We start from the raw sequence: 22,831 nt of genomic DNA on the forward strand, positions 1-22,831 counted from the left end.
TCTTTGAAAACTGTGTCTGCACAATATATAAATTTCAGCCTTGCTGTTTGTATTCGTATGGTTTCAAGGCTGACTGCTTTGTAATGGTGTCCTGTAACACTGTTCTTAGGAAGATGTGAACAAATGTCTCCTCAAGACAGACAGGAAACTGAAGACAGACCAGAGCAAGGATACCATCAAAGTCCAGGGTAGTAAATAGATGAGTTTTATTAGTGTCATTTGCAGGAATACCAGTTATTTAAGGAAGCAGAAATGACCCAAACACAGTTGCATCACCAAAATCCACCGCAGCACAGGTGGCAGCTCTTGGAAACTGGAGGTGTGGAGCACATCACAGCCTACAGGCTGCTGAGCAGGTTTGAGGGTGTCTTCTCCAGGTGGTAAAGCCGCTAGGCAGCGCAGCCAATCTTGGTCAGTCCAGCTGGTTTCTGTTTCTCAGGCCTCTTGTCTGGTCTTGCTTCTCTCTGATTGCTCAGCTAATCTCTGCTTCCTCCAGGTTCCTCAGTTTTAGCCTCATCCAAGCAGCTCAGAGGCTGAGCTAGACTCTCCACAGAGCTTGTGTTTCACATACTCTTGTGGGAAGCAGGGGCTCAGTGGATCGGGTCACTTTCAGGGACTTTGTGAAGCTATTTGGAGTTGCTTAATTCCTGTCTATACTACCTTGCCTGCAGGATGGCTCCCCTTAGAAAACCCTGTTTCATCTCCTTGTAAACATGCTCTTCTAAAACCGTTAGAACTCACTCTACTTCTTTTTTACATGCTTTGTCTTAAGCAGTTCTTCTCTAAAATGGAAGGCTTTAACCTAAGAGGAAACTGCAGCAAACTGGACAGGCAAACAAGGAGTCCATACCTGGGAAAGCCGAGTTCTTCTCCCATTGGTCGTTAGTTGCCTGTGGTTATTTGTCTAGGAGTCATAATGACTATTGCCATAGTTCAGCTCCTATTTCTGCAGCCATTCCGAGAAAAGCACTCTCATAGTAGAGTTCCTGTTCCTCGGACTCTTAAAATCTTTTCACCCCCTTTGCAGGATGACCCCTGACCCACTGACACTGAAGTTGTAACGTAGATGTGTCTGTTGGGGCCAGGCTCCCCACAATCAGTTTGTCTCTGCCTTGTATCCAAATGTGTTTTTCTGTAATGGTCTCCTACTGTGGAGAAACTCCTTTGATGGGGATGATAGCTACACTTGTTCCATTTGGACAATAACCAAAGAAGGTCTGTGAACATACAAAGACCCAGCTCACGCTCTAGCCTGTAGCTCCTATAGCATAGCAGAAGGCAGAAGGCTTGTCACAAAATAGCAGGCATCGATGAGGACAGAGATGAACATGAGGAGATCTGAGACTGTGAAAAGTCTGCATCAAAATGGAAACAGTCTAAGAGCGTAGATGTGCTCAGACACAGCTGGTTTGCCTTATATTAATTTCATACTGGAATATGTAAAAATATTAGTGATTATTTGGGTATTGACTGTCAAATCAACATTTCCATCAAAGAATTTTTCTATGAATTACTTTATTCCTTAAAAAATAAACCATGAGGTTATATAATATATATAGACAATATGTTTTACTGTTTACTTGTATTGAATGTAATAACAATTTAAACTTACTTGTAACCTAAACTACCAGCATAGCTCAAAATACATTAAATTTTGGAATTGATTTGGAATATATGTATCCTTAAATTTTATGTATATAAATTCAGTTCTTGCCATGTTAAACCTCAGTCAATTTATTTTATGCTTACTTATTCTAGCACAGTGGTTTTGTGCTTTTAATATGGCCTAGCAATGCATATATTTCACAAAAAGTTATACCTTGAAGTCAACAGAAATAAGACAGGCTAGAAGAGAGAGGCTCAATGCATTCCTGTTAGGGTTGTCTATGGCTGTTATGGTTGTCGCTCTCTTAATGTACTATGTATTTGGCTTGTTTTAACGCAGGCTTTACACATTAGTAAACTGCTATGTAGGTGGCGAAGCAAAGTTAGAAAGATTGCTGATATCACAATTAGACTATTTTTAAAGAAGTGGACTTGAAGTTATTTAACATAGTGGCATTCGGCCCTAGAGAGACGGCTCTGTGGTTAAGAGCCTCCACTCAGTGGTTAGTGCTCTTCTGGAGGGCCAGAGTTCAGTTTTTAGCACCACACTGGGCTGTTCACAACCGCTCATAACGTCTCCTCAGGAGGAGCCTTCTTCTGGCCTCAGTGCTCATCTAACCACAAGGGGCATCTTTTCACTCAAGCACCTGCATAGATAAAAGTTAAATGTATGTGATATTGACACAGTTTACTTTATTTTTATATAAATACAGTGACATTTTTATGTGTTGATACTTTTAAAGAAACACTTGATTTTAAGTAAACACTATCAGAGGTTACCTAAGAATGTGTTCCACAAAACTCAGCCACCAGCACATAGATACAAGCTCTGAGAGGAGATCCAGACAAGAGGGTAAATGTTCTATATGAGTGCATGTTGAATGAATGAGCTGTTACAAACTGATGTGTTGTTGGAAAAAAAGTGGATAATTAAAGAAATGTTTTTGAAAGTTTTATCTTTCTCTAGTTGCAACCTGACTGTCTGTATGTGTGTCAGTCTGTCTCTGCTTCCTAAACATCTGAGTTGAGAAACTGTTTTGCTATATCTTTCTACCTCACCACCCTGAGAATGCCCAGGCACGTCTTATCTCAGAAGCTAAGCATGCAGGAGGCAGGTTAGTATTTATATGGGAAAAGTAGCAGTAAAAACACTGTACAAAATGGGTTATTATATAACATTATAAGGAAGAAAATACTGTTATTTCTTAAAATCTGGGAAAGCCTGAGGATTATTGCACTAGTAAAATAACAAGGTCATAAAAAGACTATTGTTCTGGAATGTTTTGTGTCAACTAGACACAAACTAAAGTCCCTGAAAGGAAGGAACCACAGTAAGGAAAATGCCTGTCAGATCAGGTTGTAGGCAGGCCTGTTAAGCATTTCCTTAATTGGTGACTGATGTGGAAGGGATCAGCCCCTTGTGGTGATGCTATGCCTGGGATAGTAGCTCTAGGTTCTGTAAGAGAGCAGACTGGAAGACCTGGAGGGGACAGGAGCTCCACAAGGAGGGCAACAGAATCAAAAAATTTGGGCACAGGGACCTTTGGTGAGACTGATACGCCAAACAAGGACCATGCATGGAGATAACCTAGGTTCCCTGCACAGAAATAGCCATGGCAGCTCAGCGTCCAAGAGGATTCCCTAGTAATGGGAACAGGGACTGTCTCTGACATAAACTCAGGGGCTTTTATCAGCTCCACCTGAGTGGGGGGAGCAGCCTTACCAGTCCACAGATGAAGACAATGCAGCCAGGACCTGATAGACTAGGGTCAGATGGAATCGGAAGAGGAGCCCCCTATCATTGGACAGGGGAAAGGGCATAGGAGAAGAAGAGGGAGAGAGAGTAGGATTGGTAGGGGTGGAGGAGGGGGCTACAGCTGGGATACAAAATGAATAAACTATAATTAATAAAAATAAAATAAATTTAAAAAAAAAACAGTGAAAGAAAGAAAGAAAGGAAGGAAGGAAGGAAGGAAGGAAGGAAGAAAGAAAGAAAGAAAGAAAGAAAGAAAGAAAGAAAGAAAGAAAGAAAGAAAGAAAGAAAGAAAGAAAACTGAGCAAACCATGAGCCAGTAAGCGGCATTCCTCTACGGTCGCTGTGTCATCTTCTGCCACAAGTTTTCTGCCCTGTTTGACTTCCTGCCCTGACTCCCTTCAATGATGAACAATGAAAGGGTAAGTCACGTGGAAGTTAGCTTACATTGAGTGTGAGCCAAATAAACCAATTTCTCTCCAACTTGCTTTTAGTCACAGTGCTTCATCACAGCCCTGGGAACCTTAGCTAAGACAACTGCTATCTAAACTACTTAAGTCCGTAGAAAAGACTGTTATTATCGGAAGCTAGGAGCAGGACGAGATGAGAAGTTGTTTGGTAGATGGAGTTCAACTTGTCACGTGTAAATATTCTGAATTCTATGGAGCACCTCAAGCTATACAAGTGGGTACTTAAAAGAGTAAGGTGTTATATTTTATTACATAAATTAATATTAATTCTTGTCACAACAAAATCAAGTTTCAATGGTTGATGGAAAACATTGAAATTGTTCTAAACCTTTTTAAAGTGGTTCAACAAAATTGCCAAGTAAATGGACAGAAAAATGATAATTTGGAAGCCTCGTATTATTTAGTGCACAGTAGTTCCAAATATTACTGCTTGAATAGAAGAGAGGGAAGTAAGGAAGGGTCTGGCACGGGTGATTTGTTTACTTCCCACTTGTTATGTAACTCAGGAGGCTGAGGAAGAATTTTCTATTCTCTGGAGAGTTATCATATAACTTTCTATCTGTGGATCATCTCACAATAGTTTATCCATTCTGCTTCCAATGTCAAGGCATATTTTCATGAGTTCATTTCTCATATATAAAAGGAAGTATATGGTATAAATATATATTCTATATGTACATGTTTCTTTTTGTAACAGTTACTCATTTGGGGACCTTTGATCTTTTCCTTGCAACAGTATTCCAGTGTTCCTCGTTATGTCGAACTTATCTTTACTAAATGCTTATGTCAGTGTGCCAAGAAGGGCTGGTTTATCCTCACACTCAGCTATAAGGGGAAGGTTTACATTTGTCTTGGGGCACAGGAAGAAGGCATGTGCTGGGGGCCCAGACCAGAAACACCTTATTACGTCTTATGTGTTGCTGGGAGGGGAAGCATGCACACGCATGGCCCCACTGGGAGCAAGCTGTTGGCTTGCTTCCAGTTTCTCCTATTTCTCCTCACAAATCTTTTCTCTCTTGTTGGTGTTGATCTTTATTTTTCCCCTCATTATAAAAAGTCATAAGCATAATTACAGCAGTTGGGTCTGACATGCTTCTCTAGTGAATCTTGGGGCCTGGTAGTGGTCTGAGGGATCTCAACGCACTGGGCTAGGAGACAGTAGGTACAGTTAGATCTCCATCAGCATTACAATGTACCCGCACGTTTTGTGTTCTAATGAGAAGAGATAGTTGAATGGAATGAAGGGATTGCAGTGCTGGTCTTGTTTATTATATGATAAAGACATACGAATACAAGCAATGCATAGACGTATCATAAAACTGTTGATTAGACTGAAAAGAAAGCAATTCATTCGAAGGTACTGCTTCAACCTCATAAGTATTCCACAGAGAGAACAGAGCAATCTTTCTTCAGGAACACTGAAGAGAAAAGACAACTTGTTTTAAAGTCTATGTCAGAGTTTTTAATTTTGTAAGTGTTCTAAAAGCTTGCTACTGGAATTGTACTTTTAATAATTTTATGCTTTTAAGTTGACACATTTTGTGGTGCAATTATAACAAAGATATTATTAGAGGTGCGAGACTAGGTCACAGAAGCATTCAAGGCTGCAGTCATTTAGAACGATGTTTGGCTTCACAGTTTGAATGCGAGAATCTCCCATGATCCACAGTCTAAGTACTGAGGTGCTGTGTCAAGACTTAACATGTTCGGCAAAGGAACTTTAAAAGTAACTTTTTCTTATTAGAAAAATATGTTATTTTCAATTTTGAAAAATCCAGTAGGCATATATTTTTTAAAAAATTATCCTGAGCCCATTACTCATAGGTTTTCTTATAAGTACAAATTATATTTAAAACCTTTTTTTTTATTTCAACCACTACATTATAAATATTCCTTTTGTTAACAATATCTAGGGCCTCTCAGTTTTCTGTTTAAAACAGTAGTAGTTGCTGTGCACCCAATTTAAGTCCTTGAAAAACGTGTGTTTGCTTAATATCTACACCCAAGATGGAGTGTCCGTATCAATCCATTCTCTTGCTCCATTGTCTGCTCAAAAGCTACACACTGGGGACTGGGAAGACTATTCACTGCCTTTGCACAGCTCCTGGGTTTGGTTCCCAGCAACAACCTAGTAATGCACAGCTGCCTGTAACTCAGGTGCCAGGGGATCTAAAGCCCCTTCTCACCCCTGTGGGCACTGCATAGACCTACAGGAATGAGTGCACACATGCATATTAATTAAATAGACATTGATATTAGAGTGGATAATTCTATTGGTAATAGTGTCACGACTAGGAGTCCACAAGATAGTAATGTTCTTTTCTATCCTTTTATTTGAAAATTCTCCAAGCTGAAAAGGGGACTAACATGGAATGGTAGCCAGTTTTGGGTGTCCACGCGTATAACCCTGTCAGTTGGGAGGTGGAGTACAGTCAGCTACTGCTGACTTTGGACCAGCCTGAGCTACTTGAGAGCCTGCCTCCAAACCTCAAAGAAAAGGTCTAGCTTGCCATGCTTAATGTCTTAGCACATATGGATAAGGTTAGTGGACATGCAGTTTCAGGCCTGTGCAGAGCTCTTACGGAGCTGAGGTTTTCCTTGTGTGCGGGTACCATGTTAGATTGCCATATTTTCAAACATACTGTCAGAGATGAAGGCATCGGAGTCAGAGGAGTTTGTTACTCTAATCAGCTGTAGTGAATGTCACATCAGTGTTTTTTTATGTTCATGCACACCTTGACAATCAAAGAAGGCAACAGACACTATAGAAAGTGGCACGCACGGCAGGTTTTTGGAGGAATGCACATCCTAACTCTCAGGAAACACAGACACTGTATGACGGCACCAGTACAGAAAACAGTTCACGAGGCCCAACTTTCACTATTGATTATTAATTGTTACAGAAAGGTACAACTCACTGCAGGTGACACTTTCTAGGGGCAGACAGACCTGGCTTATGTAGAAAAGCAAATTAAGCAGAAACCTGAGAGTGACCAGAAAACAACGTTCCTCTACAGTTTCTGTTTCGACTTCCTGCTTGAGTTTGTCCCAGTTTCCCGCGTGACGAACTGCGACCTGGGAGTATAAGCCACACAAATCCTTTCTCCTCTGAGCAGCAGAAAGGGCACTGTAGCACGTCCATACAGAGAAGAAGCACAGGAAGATCAGTTCCAGTAAGATCAGCTCCTCGAGGCTGACAGCTACGCAAGGTAGTCAGCGCAGAACAGCTGATCTGCGCTCAAGCATAAACTGCCACAACAGAGGCTCCACCTTCCGCTTCTCCAAGTCGTCTGAAATACCAAAATCCCAGGGATCCCCTCTGATTGTTGATTCATATTTTCTGTATTTGTTTGTTTCTATCTTTCTTGATTTTGTGTTTCAGCAACTCCTCTTTTTGAAGTCTAGGCCGCCATCAAGTTTATAGCAATTTCCTCCCCAACTTCCCAAATGTTGGGGTAAGAGATACGAGCCGCCGTGCCTGACTCACCCCTAAGCAGCATAAAAGGACTCCCTGTTTCTGAAACAGACAACATCTCCAGAAGGAGCAGGAGCTCTGTGTCTATGAGGCCTCTCTGCCTCTTTGTCAGGAAGTCGTCTGAGCTTTCATCCTTCTTTGCATTGCAGAGTTGGTTTCTAAAACCTGAGGTCATGAAATGGCCTTTCCTGGCAGGGTTCTCCTCTTAAAATGTGCGAACAGCGGCTCTCTCTGAGGAAATGTTTCTTGCGCTCTAAGGCTCTTCTATTTTCTCCCCGTTTCACAATGTGCCGCTCCTAAACAACTGTTAGATGTTAAATTACATTGAGATTGTGTCACATAGTCACTTCCTCAGAAGCTGTCTTTAAATAGTCTTTCCCCTTTCTCAGTCTTTCCCGTTTTACCCAAAGCATTGCAGAGATGCTGTGTCATGCCAGCCATTGTGATTTTTCATCTGTCCCCATTTTCTTAATTTAATTTAAATATTTATTTTTACAATTTATTCACTTTATGTCCCTGCTGCAGGCCCTCCCTCATCTCCTCCCAGTCCTACCCACCCTCTCTCTTCTCCCCCTCTCTGTCCCCATTTTCAATGTTCTGCTCTGTTAGCACTGCAATTGGAACAAATACATGTGTCCTCCTTCTAGTTCATTAATGTTAAAGCTATTCATCATCCATTCATTTATTTTGTAGTTGTGTTTTATACAATATATTTAGTACAGAAGTATTAATAAACTATAGGCAGAATCAAATCATGTGGTAAGAATTATAGTAAATGTTAGAATAAAAAGATCAATATACAAAAACACATGAATGAAAAAACATCATTCACATTGAAGTTTTTTGTGGTGAAAGAGCAGAGAGGACATCGAAATGCAAAGAGGAGATTTGCAGAGTTGGTTCCGTACTTAAAGCACTTTCTGTGAAAGCATCAGGACCCATGCAAAAGCCAGTCCTGCTTACCTGTGGTACTGGTGACGTGGTGCCCGAGGACACTTGGCTTTTCTCCATAGCTGGTCTAGCTGAATCTGTGAGCTCCATGTTCAGGGGAGAGACTATGTCTCAAACACAAAGGTAGAGAGCAATAAAAGAAGACATTTGACAGTTCCTTCTGGCTTTTCATGCCTGTGCACATGTACATAAGGCCCACACAGGCACAAAAACATAGAAAAACGTGGGATAACTTATACTGTATGTTATATAACCTCTCTACCTGGTAGGATAGTACATAGGTTTGATGCTTAGTAAGTATGATATTTCATATTGCTTTTAAAGATGTCACCTGTAACCATATTCTCCATTTCAAAAGTGGAAAGAACATAAAGAAAATGATGGATTCTGATAATGTGGAAAGAGGGAATATGAGTAAGAAAAGATGATCTTACAACAGACCGTCTTTGTTTGAAAGTAACTTATAGTCAATTTTAAGGACTCAAGTTTATACATGCTTGAAATATATGCCTGCTTCAACTACTTGACATCAAACAAAACCAAACACATTATATTAAAAAATCATATAAACTCAACCAGAGAAAACAAACAAATAATATATAGTTGACTGTTGGTTAAAAAAAATAGAAAAATGTGTATTTTATTTTATATGTAACATTCACACTACAGAGAGCTCAAAGTATTTATCCACAGCCTTTCTCTTAAAAACTGTTGATTCTAACCTAGGAGTTCAGTTACTTGGCGTCTTGGATGTCAAACTGTCAGCCAGGCATCATAATGCATGATGCTCGTTTTGGGTTTTCTGGCGAGATGGTTATCAAGCATGTGTAGGAAAACTGTCCTGATCTATCACTCCATCTGCCTTCTCCTTTCTCCCACAATCAGCAAGCAATTTATCAAAATATCATTTCTGAAAACGCCCAGAACTCTTTGGGAGTTTTGATCGGTTATTTTTTTTTCCAGTGTAACTGAGCAGCGCTGGGCAGCCTTGATGAATGCCCACTCAGTGTCTGTCCCTCAAGCTTGCTCAGCTGGGAGCTGGTGAAACAGGCTGAGCACAAGCACAGTCGGTTCCAGCCGCGCACAGACGGAAGGAGGACAAAGACATCTTTGTAAAAACTGAGACCTGTCAATTGGGCTTAACGCTTATTTCTCTCCCTATGTCAGGGGATTCTCCATAGTAGGAAGCCTGCAGTCTATCAGTGCGGTGGTTCTTCAGGCTTCCAGATGAGGTAGAGTAGACACCAGTAGTCAGTGGACTTGTGTTTATAAGGTTTTGAAATACCAAATGAGAAAAATTACATATAATTCCTTGGTATTACTCTTCCATGTGATATATAAAATATGTGCCATGGTCTACTCTAGCCTTCCCAAGAGAAAATGTTTTAGAATCCTTAAAATCATATAAGAAGGTTTTGTAGAAATACGCCAACTAAGATTTTGGGAGTGCTTGTGTTGTTTTGAGTACCTAAGCGCCATAATAGGCAAGATAAACCTCTGTGGTAAACATACAGTGAAAACCTCAGTAAACCATATGACAACTTCAATATTGAGCTAAAACTTGCGACAGAGTTACCGTCTGTCAACACAGCTGGGGTGGGGAAGACCCCGATACATTTCCTTTTCCAGGTTTTTAGAGTGCAGCATGTCTAAAGTTCTGAGAAAAGTGCCTGAAAGAACGATGTTTCTAGGTCATGGATAATCCCCAATAGACCATTGCTCACTTGATGAAAACTATGGGGATATAACTGGTTGTCTATCTGTTTATATATATATTTAAAACAACTTTGTCCTAAGCCTCTGGACTTTCTCCATTGGTTTTCATAAGCCTGAAGTTATTATAAAGAAAATTATTATCCTCATGCTTTAGGAAAAATTCCACAACAGCCTTGTAGTATAAATAGTTTTGTTTTGTTTATATTTGCTCTTACTCTGATTTTTCCCCCATTTATTTATGTATGTCATCACTTTACAGCCTGATCCCAGACCCTTTCCTTTTCCTCTCACAGTCCCTATCCCCTCTCCTTCTTCTCAGAGAAGGTGAAGCTCCCAAGGGGTAGTAACCCACCCAGGCACCTCAAGTCTCAGCAGGACTAAGCACATTCTTACCAATGAAGCCAGCCAAGGCAGCCCAGCTAGGGGAAATGGATCCAAAGGCAGGCAACAGAGTCAGAGATAGCCCCTACTCCCATTGTTGGGGGACCTACATGATGACCAGGCTGCACAACTGCTACATATGTGTAGGGGCCTAGATCCAGCTGGCGCATGCTTTTTGGTTGGTGGTTCAGTCTCTGTGAGCCTCCATGGGCCCAGAACACTTTGTAGGTGTTCTTGACCCCTTTGGTTCCCTCAATCCCTCTTTCCACTCTTCTACAAAAGTCCCTGAGCTCAGCTGTGGGTATCTGTTTCTGTCAATTGCTAGGTGAAGCCTCAGAAGACGATTATACCAGGCTCCTGTCTGCAAGCATAAGTACAATATATTTTGATCTTGTTTTCCCTCTCCCAACTCCTGTTAAAACTAGTGAGAGGGAATAACAAAAGGGTATTTAAACGGATGAGCAGAGGAACCAGAGCTGACATGTTCCTCCTCAAAGAGAAATAAAAACAGTGCATAGGCTTTGAGATGAGAGAGTGCAAGGAAACACTGGAAATCGCTGAGAGGAACGTCAGATGTTTTAAGACTCAGGAAACGGGCACAACAGCACAGAAAGAGGGAATCCACACCCTGGCTCCTGCTGCCGGCTTCCACGAGTTGAGGCAAAGCCGTCCCCCTGCAGGACTGGGGAGAGTCTTGCCACTCTAGCCAGCAGAAAGCAGCGCGCCCCTTACACACTTAACCTTTGTAATCTGACATCTGCTCAGAAGCCCTGGCTGTGTAAAAAGATTTGGCATCTCCTAGGAAACTGCAGGGGTGCTGTTGCCATAACCAGAAGCCATGGCGAGAAGGCTCCAGAACAGTAATAGCACAAACGCACAGGATCAAACTCCACCTTCCGGCTGTGGCATACACATGGACTCAGTGCTTACCAACATTTGATGTAAATTTACTTTTCTGTAAAACAAGAAGAGAAAACCATTTTCTGCAGGTTATTCTCATTAATTCTCTCTCCTGTGTCTGTCTGTCTGTGTGTCTGTCTGTCCCTCTCCTTCGTGCATGGGTGTGGATGTGTTAAATATTTGTGTACATGGGTGTTTGCACCTGTGCTGACATGCAGAGCTCATACAGATGTCAGAGACTGATTTTAGTTATCTCCCACTATTGCTATAACCGGAGCTCACCAATTGGACAGATTAGCTGGCCAGCAGATGCCTGGCATTCACCTGTGCCCACCTTTCAAATCCTGCGTGGGATTTGAGATATACACACCCACCCTCAATACATGGACATTAGGTCTCTGAGCTCAGGCCCTCAGGCTTGACCAGCGAGTGTTTTATCCATTGTTCCTTCCCTTCCAAACTTTCTGGTGCTATTTTTTTTTAAATCAAGTGAAAATATTCAGGTAGAGTTTACTTAGTAGAATGGCTGACATTAGAAGTTCTCAATTAGCCTTCACTTTTAACAAAAGAAACAACCTCACAGCCACAGATAAGACAGGAGAGATCCAGGTAGTGAAACCATTAGATAGAAAATGTAAAGACTCGGCCATTAAGGCATATACTTTAGTAAGAGAGTACATTTCAGAAAACATTCAGCAAGAATAATTAGGAATGCCAGGACAGAATCAATTGGATAAAACTCTTACAAGTCAATCTGAGGACTTCATACTGTCACACTTTCATTTTGTGACTGCTCTTTAATATAGTCAAAAATAAGAAAGTGTAGTGCGCAAGAGGTAAAAATAATATAGTGTGGTTGATTGGTTAAGTACATTGGAAATGATAGAAAACAGAAGCGTCCACAGATATACATGGATGTTTATATGTGATGTATGTTTTTACTTATATAGAAAGAGAAACAGAAAGAATCTCCATATCTATCTATTAAGAGGGACAGAATCCAAGAAACTTTCATCACATTTTTTTTGGGAAATGTACAAGTGGCTTCAATAAATATTAAAACTTTATCTCAGATAATGCAGGATTTGTGTACATACAATTGGAAGGATGGCTTGTAACTGAAATTGTGGGGTAGAGCTGTAAAGGAAGGCAGGCAAAAGGAGAGAGTAAGACGGAAAGTAGAATGAAGGACACTATATCACACAGAAATTCATGAAGAGAGAGCAAAAGAGAGGAGGAAAACCAGGAGAGAAATTCACGTGGAAGTCAGTGCCATCTGAATCCCGTAGGTTGCTCAAAACTGTGTGGATAGAGGTTGCTGGGTAGAACGTTGTGCTCCATTTAGAGCAGAGCAGGCAAATGAGCAAGCGGTAATTTCAGAGTGTGGCTCCTTCGGTTTGGGTATTAAAACAGTTCCTTCATTACTAATATGATCTTAGAATATTAAATAAACCTCTTTTACATGAATAAATATTCATAATTTAAAAGTGTGCTTGGGAATCCATAGATAATGCAACAGAGTGACTCGAATATAATAGTTAAATAAACATCAATTACTTATTCATATTACCTTCAATGGAATTTATTTAAGTCATTATCATTGGGACCAAAAGTAAAGTTGAATGAATGATTGGCACTTTTCCCCTGTTCTTTATTGTATAGTCTGACCTTTGTGTGTTAGTAATTATTCTTTTATTTGAATATGTGTCTAGTACTTATTATTAACACATAACCAAGCTTATATTTATACATGGTAAAGAATAGATGAGAAATAAAATATAGTATTGCCATTGTTATGGAGGAAACATAACTGTACAAAAAGTTCAGACCATCACAAAATAGGTTCTGCGTGGGCAAGAATAAAGCCCCTAACTTCTGGGCTCTGAGTCTGCACCAAAGGTCAGTTCTCATGCCACGGAATGAGAACAATTTCGCAGCAGACATGTCTCAGTCATCCTGGTGTTCTTGCACAGCTCATCGGCTGCAGGGTTCAAAGGAAAACTGTCCTATGATGACGGTGGAGTTATTGCTCCGGTTTTATTTGTCTTTAGTACTAAGAGATAATTATTAAATAACTACTACTTGTATCTAAAATAATGTTTTCCACGCTGCCCCAGTATTTTCTTGCAAGTAAATATTTAGTGTGAAGGTATAAACAAGGCGCTAATTATCACATCCTTGACAGCTACAATATTCACCTATTTTACCAATATGCCTTTTGGGTAAATCACTCCATTGATTTTATTTATGAGTTCGGAAATTCTTTTCTAATTTATAAAAATACATTCATTTAATCAATAGGTGCTTAAAATTGGCAGTCAGCATATACAGTGTATAGCCTTGTTAAAACAATGACGAGTATAAAAGAAATAAGAAAAAAAATGACACCTTCAACCAATATGAAGAAAACCAAAAATCCAAAGAAAAATAAACAAACAATAACAACAAAAACCCAAGATAAAAACCGGAAAAAATAAATTAAGCAACATTCTCTTGCTGTATTGCTGGACATGGAGTTAGCTTCGGCACTGCGCTGGAGAGAGACTCTTGTGCCTTGGGGTGCAGTCTGTCTGGAGAGCAGTGCGACATGAAGACAGTCTTCCTCGCCAGGTTTCTCACGGTTCACGGAAGGTGGAGGGCTCAGTCAGCCTGCCACTGGTAATAAAATCACAGAGTAATTCTTGCTCACCAATGAATCCTCATCCGTGTTGTCGTGACCCTTCCCGGGACCGCTCGCTGGTGGAGGTCAGGCTGCTGGGACCATGGTGGCTCCTTTTCTGATGCATTCTTTCCTCCAGGGATCGTGACACAACAGACGTGAGGATCAGGCAGAGGCTGGACCGCCAGCAGGTAGGTTGAGACTTGCCTCACTGGTGAGTTGACAGCTACAAGAAGGTGTCTTTTCCTGAGGACGCCTTGATCTTGGAGGCCTTCCGAAGGGCCGTTTCCGGAGCCTCCTCAGTTCTCCCGAGGGGCCTGGCACCTGGGGTTGCTCTGGCCCCCCGCTGGAGGTTTCCAAACCTCATGCCGGACAGAGTCAAGTGGCGCTGCAGCTTGCTGAGTGGCCAGCTCGTTCTGCCTCGGCGGGTACTGCCGCCCTTTCCGAGACTTCGCTGCTTCTGCTGCGGCTTTGCCCAGAGGACACAGCTCTTCTCGTACTCCGTCCTCACAGAGCCGCTTCCCCTCCGCAAAGGGCTCTTGCAGCAAGGCCTGCTCCTCCCGCAGCTTCTGCTGTCTTCTCTCAACGCGGTGACTCTTTTCTTCCGCCCGGGCCCACTCACCCCGGAGACAGCTGTTGTTCATTATCGATGCAATTGACCAGGATTCCACACAGCTCGTTCCTCCACAGGCCGTCATCTGTAGCTGAAGGGTCAGCTGCGGATCCTGCTCAGTGAGGCGGCGTCTCCCAGGCAGCCTCTTCCGCAGGAAGGTTTTAACAGCTCTGCTCTCCCACATCTGCACAGCTGTGCGGGGAGCAACTGCCTGAGGGCCGTGGACGCACTGATGGTTTCTTTGACCCATCCAGGGGGATGCCCGTGGAGGCTACCCTGCTCAGGGGAAAGCCTTCAGGGTCACTTGGGTGCTGGGTTCGACTGTCCTCTGTGCCCAAGGTACACCCACTTCAGACCCTGCCTCCGTCTCTGCCTGCTATGATGAGCAGAGAGATCCTCTGAGCCGAAACCAGCCACCGGCATCCCAGGGGAAGGCCCACAACTCTGCCATCAGGTGAGAAACCCTGAAAAGGCCTCCGCACCTCAGCCCCGCCGCAGCCTCTGACCCCCACTCCGGGGATTTTTATGACTAACATAGACATTGCACATAGGCCTATTTTTTTTTCTTTTTGCCTGAATTTGTACACTGAATTTAATTCAAGATATTAAATATTTTAAGATCATTGATCTGCTGGTGTTTTTCATATTTACCCAAGTGTTCAAAGTTAATCAGCTCTCTGAAGCAGCGTGCTTCCTGACATGACAGTAATGTGGCTGCCAAGACCAATCAGGGGAAACATCTTTGTGAAGCAGGCGGTTCAAAAGCAGGGCGTTAAATATTAACGAGCAAAGGGAGTTAGACATGTTCGTGGTCAGCCTTCCTTCGCGTTGAAGGCCCTAAAGCAGGCAGACATAAAAACTCAGGGTTCCTCAAAGGCGGTTACTTAATTTAAAACTGACTCCCTTACACGGATAACTTCAGATAAAATGAAGCGGTGTCTATCAACGTCTTTAACAGCGAAAACACCTTTTCCGTAATCTTTTTATCTCAGAGACTTCTCACCTTCTGGAACGTTGGGGCACTCGCTCCGTTTATCAGTTCTGATCCTGCACACGTGTGCTTTTTGATGACCTTAGAGCATCTCCACGGAACGTCACCTCCTTCCCTGGGTGGGTTTCCTCTACCTCACCGGGAACCACTGGGCTCATTAAGCAAATAACTGCTGGATAACCGTGGACTCTCTAGCTTCACACACAAAGTCCAGAACACACCCTAACGTTTGGAACTGCGGATGTCCTCAGTGCGAGAAGATCTTGAGACGGAGTGAACTCACATAGCTGCAACTGTTACATCTTTTGATCGACTTTGATTTCTGTCTTTCAAATGATTCCTTCAAGGAGTCACAATTCTGTCAAAAAAGTTATTTTCCCATTAATTGAAAGAAGCTCAACACAAAGAATGTCATACAGAGTGTGACTCCGAAAAGGCAAAAAACAAGGAACATTATTCTTAATATTGGAAACTCCAATAATAGTTACAGGACAAAAAGCAGCTGAGTTGTAGACATGAAATATCCTCCGGAATTTAAATAATACTCAGTACCTCAATATGTATATGCAAATGTCACTTGTGAATTTATTATAAAATGTTATTGAGTTTTACAGGCACGATGTAAGTACACTTCCTTTTACAATATGCAACTTTTTCCAAATGAAAAATACAACACGTGTTTAAAATGTCTCAACTCCTAAAGGCTGGTTATGGTCTCAGTGTTTGCCTGTAAAGTACGGAATAGGCCTGTCCTTGGTCACTGCGTACCCTCTCCAACACTTTCACAGCCTTTTATGCCTTATCTCAGACTGTGCTTCTTTTAAGTGATGAAGTTTAAAATGTTCAGTGTCTCAGTTCCAGGCACACACCTATCATAGAGGTTCTCCTGTCCATATGTTCTTGTTCAATGTTCAACGTCATAGGTTAATTAGAGGGTCTCAAGGGGACACGCTGTATGCATGTAAATGCTTTGGTCATAGTTATTTCCCCAAAAATCTAGTTTTCCTTTTGCTCTTTCCATGGGTCTCCTCTCTTTTCCCTAATAGCTGCCATCTGCTCTCTTGTTTCTGCTTTTAGCTGTCATGTGAAACAAAACATGTGTTAAATGTCTTTTGGGGTCCACCTCATTTCCCTTTTCATGATAATTTTCAGTTTCAAGAATTTTCACAATAACAGCATGCCTTTGAAATTCTGTTCAAAATATTATATACTATGATTTCAGCTTGGTGTGGAGAAGAAATTTGGGTTTCCAAAATACACGCTTGAATGTTAATATGAAGCAAAAGAAACTTAATTGTCAAAGCTTGTTTTTGAGTGCTATGTCTCTGGTTTCTTAGGTAGGAGGGAGGCCGTGCTCACGCAGAGCTAATTATTCCTAAGTACTGAGATGATGATTTTGGGTACTTTATATAAAAATTTGAGAGAATTTTTTTCTTGTATGATTGGTAGGAAGGTACCCCTGTATCTGTGGGGGTGCTGAGTATTGCTGCTTCCAATCTCTTTTAGGTGCCCTTCCGAAGGTCAAGTAGATTCCTGACAAGTGAATTAATCAGTACTGAGTCAAGGACTTGTGGGAAGTCAGTGACATATCCAAAAACTGCTTTTTCCTCTCCACGGTTCTTTATGCCCTGTGCACTCTACTTACCTTCTTCCCAAACTCAGTTTCCCACTCTCAGCTCAAGAATTCTGATAGTTTTCACTTATGTCTGACTCACTTCACCACCACAAAGAATAGAAAACACAGCTATAGCCTGAGTCAATTCCAGGCTGCTCTGATATCTAGTTTGCTTCAAGATCTCTATTCCTTTGTGTCATGTATAGTCGCTTGCTTTTGCTTCTCCGTTTGTTGTTTCTGTCTCTTGAGACGGGGGCTCCAAGCCAGGCTGGAACTCATGGTTAAGTCACCAATGACCTTAGACGACTGATCCTCCTGTTTCTACTTCATGACTGCTGAGATTTCAGGCCTATGACATGATAGCCAATTCATATGGTTGTGGGGACTGAATCCAATGCTTCCTACAAGTTTGTCAAGCCTTCTTCCAGCTAAGCGACATCCTCATGTAGCTTAGTGTTTTATTTCCCTCATTGTTTGCTGGCTTCATGTGAAATAGTGAAATGAATCCTTCAGCCTGAGCAATTTCCTGGAAGTAGAAGTCCTAACAATCCTTCGTGCAAATAGTAAGGAAATGATCTTAAGATATATATATGGATTTCAAATGGTTTAAATAGTCAAGTTTTTCAGCCATGAACATGTTAACAGAGTCTGCAGGAAGCCAGATAAGAAGACCGAGCTTCTCTTAAAAGTATTTGTCCAACATTTAAGCTCTATGAACAATGTCAATGACAGGGTAAGATTGCACTGTAAGCACCTTTAATGTTTACTTGTTTTTTTTTTTTTCATATAAGCGAAACTGTTGGAAGTCATTCTGTTTTGAACCTTTGATTGACAGCTGTCAAACCTTTCCCTGACTCCAGCTCATTTCAGAACTTTCAATCAAGCAGCCCAAGCAACCATTGGGACTAATTATATAGTATCTTATTTGCTTTCAATGCTTCAGTGTCACTCTTAGAAAACTTCGCTTAACCTACAAGAATTACCATAAGTCTGGCCTGTCTGAAGCCACAGCTTCTGTTTCTACAAGTCTTGCTTCAGCCGTAAGTGCTCAAGACAGTCTGATGTTCATGGGGAGACTTCACTTTGGACACAAGACATCAAGCCTTGATGATTTCTTGGGGACCCTTCCCATTTTACAGCTATTCTTTCTTGTGACTGGATAACACATACAAAAAAATACCTATTATTATTTTCAGGACAAAATTTTCTGGTACAAATTTGTGACTGTGGTGGAAGCTCAAAAAAGGAAATGACAAAAATAATACAGCAGAAAAATTTCACCATTTAAAAACATTCATTTCTAGTGACTTTTATATACAATCAATATTTGATTACTTGATACCTATTGATATTTTTGTTAGATCTGCTCTCCATCAAGCACAGTGTTCATGGACAATCACCGTATCGTCAAGTTTTGGAACTAAGCTTGAGTGTGCAAAGAAGCTTGAGTGTGCAAAGAAGTGTGTGTCCCATGGAAAGTCAGTGCCCTAAAGACACCACTCACATTGCTTTCACTTCATTAACTATGATTTCTTTGGAAATTAATCAGTTGCTACATTTTAATTTTAACAAAAAATAAAAATTAAATATTTATTTTGAAAGAGATAAAAATCTTTGGAGCCCATGTAAACGTAAAAGAAAAAAAAAACAACCTTCAGAATTTATTTTCTGACCTCCACTCATGTATCCTGGCATATATGCAAAGAAAGAAAAAAAGAAAGAGAGAGAGAGAATGAAGGAAGAAAGAGAGAGAAATAAGAAAAAGAAGAGAGAAAGAAAAAGAAAAATTGTAGCTATCAGAGATTTGATATTGTGTTCTGACCTTCGCACTTTGTGAAATCCAGCTTTTTAATTTCAACTTTGGCTGGGTTTTCCCACTGACTGAAGAGATATTTATTATCTTTAGGTTGAAATTTTAATTTACTGTAGTGCTAGCAAGATATTGGAGGTGATTCATACTTCCAAGTATGCATGAAGTGACCGTTAAACAATAAATTGTTCTTTTAGATTCAGAAATGCTGATATGCTGAAATGTTTCAGAACATAATACAATTAACTGATGGTCAGTGTTGTTTCTACGCTTTGAACTAAAAACTTAAAAAATATATCACTAGTTTCATAAGATAAATTTGCCTTATTTATCAACTAATGGATCCCTATAATCACCTTGATTCTTAAAAATAAGTCATAATCAGGAGAAGCTTTAAACATCCTTTATTTTTCCACAGTATTTTGAAAGCTTTTCTCATATTGTTTGGAACACAATGTGACAACCACTAGTCATGAAAAGTCAAATTTTTGACCTATAGGTTTAAATATAATATGTGTTAAGAGGCAGAGACATTCTCTCCTCACAGAGATGCACTCAGGCTCATGAGTGGCAAAGAACATGGCTGAGCAAGAGACAGTATGTGCCAGGGTTGTAAAAGACAGACACGAGTAGAGAAGTCTAGGGTGGATGGATGGTCTTGAATGATAATTTGGTAAAAACTACGTGATCAAATGTAGGACCAATTTGGGAAATAAAAGATTGTCTCCGTTCACATTTCCTGTTTCCATGTCTGCATATCTATCCCATGTAGGTACCAAGGACTTCAGTTCTATTATGGAACATCGTGCTGTATCCCATGCTGGAAATGAAAGGACATACAGCAACTTTGAAATCTCCCTTCTGACACAGAGAGGAAACAATTACGTGTCGGAGGAAGTTTTAGATTATTTATTACTTGAAAAAGCAAATCCAAATGCTTTTGTTGGTCAAGAATTTTTTTTTCTAGTACAAAAATGGATAGTTCTTAAGTCAATTGATGTAATCAAGACACTCTTTCACAGGAATGCTCAGAGGCCCATCTTTTATTGATTCTACGTTCTACCAAGCTGGCAACACTAACCATCTCACTCCCTAAGGAGCAAGTCCTTCTATACAGTATCAGTCCTCTGTATAACTCCTTGCTGCCCACTGTATGAAGTACTATTTTTACTGCACAGCCGACTCCCTTGCATTGTACTAAATGAAATGTTCTCTCTCTTGTATAGCCTAAAATGAAAGTTCATTCACTGCCTGCTGCTAGTGTCTGTCTACTACAGTGTTGGGCAACTTAGCAAGGGAGTAGATTTCCATGATTATATATACTTATGTCATGATCCAAAAGATCTGTACATTTCCTAACAAGGAAACTGCAAAGCCAGGAGTTGATTAGAGCAACTCTGAAGATACATAACATAATGACTGGCACATTAATGATTAGGATACAGATTTTTAGGCCAAATTAAGTTGTTGTTTTGGTTTGGTTTTGTTTATTTTATTTCATTTTTTATTCTTTTATTCACTTTACATCCTTGTTGTACCCCTGTCCCTCCTCCCCTCCAAGTCCTTCTTTCCCCTCCCACCTCCTCTTTTCTGAGGAAAAGGGGAGATCCCTTTCCCATTCAGCCCAGCTCATCAAGTTGCATCAGGACTGAGCATGTCCTCTTCTCCTGTGGCCGGGCAAGGCAGTCCTGCCAGGGGAAAGTGATCTGAAAGCTAGCAAGTGAGTCCATGTCCAGTGCAGCCCCCCCCCCCTTCTCTCACTAGAGGACCCACTTGAAGCCTAAGCTGCCCATCGGCTACATCTTTGTAGGGGGCCTAGGTCCAGTTCCTGCATGGTCCTGGGTTGGTGCTTCAGTCTCAGCAAGCCACTCTGGGCCCTGGTTAGTTGGCTCTGTTGGTCTTCTCCACATCCCAAATCAAGCTGTCTAACTCTTACTCACTGATCCACTGGTAGTATTAAGTAGATTTCATCTTCTCATGATGCCTTTGTGAACAATTGTAACAAGTTATAATTTAGATCAGCTAAGATAGGTGTGCAACATTTTACCTAGCTTATTCAAATAGTCAACAACCAGTTTTTAACTCTTACCATCAATATAATATATTTACATATATATATATATATATATATATATATCAGAAATGACTGGTATCGATGCAGTTCAACTGTAGCTCTATCATCTCTTTCCATAAAGGCTCAGAAATAACTAGCAGCAGAAGGAAACATTGATCTGGTAGAAAGTGAGCACACACTTCCCCAGGACTGTTTAGGATTGTGTTGCAGAGTTCCATTTTGGGAAACAATAAACACATATTTCTGGAAGACAATTCAAAAAGATGATTATATTAGTAATAACAAGCATACTTTTCAATAAAAACCAAGTATTATTGTTATCTTAACAGAATTAACAACTGATAGAATTTGATGGGGATATTCAAGCATAGTGACATCATCCAGAAATTCTGCAGAAGATTCCTCATGCAGAAATACAAATTTCATTGTAAAGACACTATCACCTTTTGATTTTGTTCTACTCTGTACTAAGAACATTACATGAATTTTTCTAAGCAGGAAGACTTCTCAGGCAACCTTAAATACCTTTCTCATAGAGAGTTCTCCATTTTCCCTTGAACCATTTCTCTTTTTTAATATTTATTTATTTTTATTTTTTCCTCCATTATTTTATTTTTTAATATTAGTTACAGTTTGTTAACTTTGTATCCCTGTTGTATCCCACTCCCTCTTTCCCTCCCAACCCCACCCTCCCTCCCTCATCTCCTCCCTGCCCCTTTCCAAGTCCACTGATAAGGGAGGACCTCCTCCCCTTTCATCTGACCCTGGTTTATCAGGTCTCTTCAGGACTGGCTGCAAAGTCCTCCTATGTGGCCTAGCAGGGCTCCTCCTCGCTCGGAGGGGGGGGGGGTTCAAAACCTGCCATTGAGTTCATGTCAAAAACAGTCCCTGTTCCCCTTACTAGGGTACCCACTTGGATACTGAGCTACCAAGGGCTACATCTGAGCAGAGGTTCTAGGTTACATCCATACATGGTCCTTGTTTGGAGAAACAGTCTCATGAAAGACCCCTGTGCCCAGATATATTTGGTCCTTGTGGATCCCCTGTTCTCTCCAGGTCATATTAACTCCCCTTTTTTTAATGATTCCCTGCATTCTGCTGAAGGTTTGGTTATGAGTCTTAGTATCTGTTTTGATACACTGCTAGGTAGAGACTTTCAGAGGTCCTTTGTGGTAGGCTCCTGTCCTGTTACTTGTTTTCTCCTACATCCAATGCACATCCCATTTGTCTTTCTAAGTGAGGATTGATCATCTTACCCTGGGTCCTCTTTCTTGTTTATCTTCTTTAGGTGTATAAATTTCAGTATATTTATCCTATCTTATAGGACTATATAAGTGAGTATATACCATGTGTGTCTTTCTGCTTTTGGGATACCTCACTCGGATGATCATTTCTAGGTCCCACCATTTGCCTGCAAAAATTCATGATTTCCTCGTTTTTAATTGCTGAGTAGTATTCCATTGTGTAAAAGTACCACAATTTCTGTATCCATCCCTCAACTGAGGAACATCTGGATTGTTTCCAGGTTCTGGCTATTATGAATAAAGCTGCTACAAACATGGTTGCCTTGAACCATTTCTAAGACAAGAAAATATTTACTATAAGCCAGCACCTCCAGTGAGACTAAACACCAAGTTAAGAAAGATCAATTGAAAACATACCATCATATTTCTGTGGAAGCAAAGCACACGGTGAAATAGAAATTATTTGGAGAATGCCATTACAAAATGATTGTTGACATCACAATGAAGTAAGAGCTACAGAAACAAAGTCTTTACCATAGAAAAAAATTGAGAAAAAACTATCCTGTTTGACAAG

This window comes from Meriones unguiculatus, chromosome 8 (assembly GCF_030254825.1).
Source record: "Meriones unguiculatus strain TT.TT164.6M chromosome 8, Bangor_MerUng_6.1, whole genome shotgun sequence".
Taxonomy (NCBI): Eukaryota; Metazoa; Chordata; class Mammalia; order Rodentia; family Muridae; genus Meriones; species Meriones unguiculatus.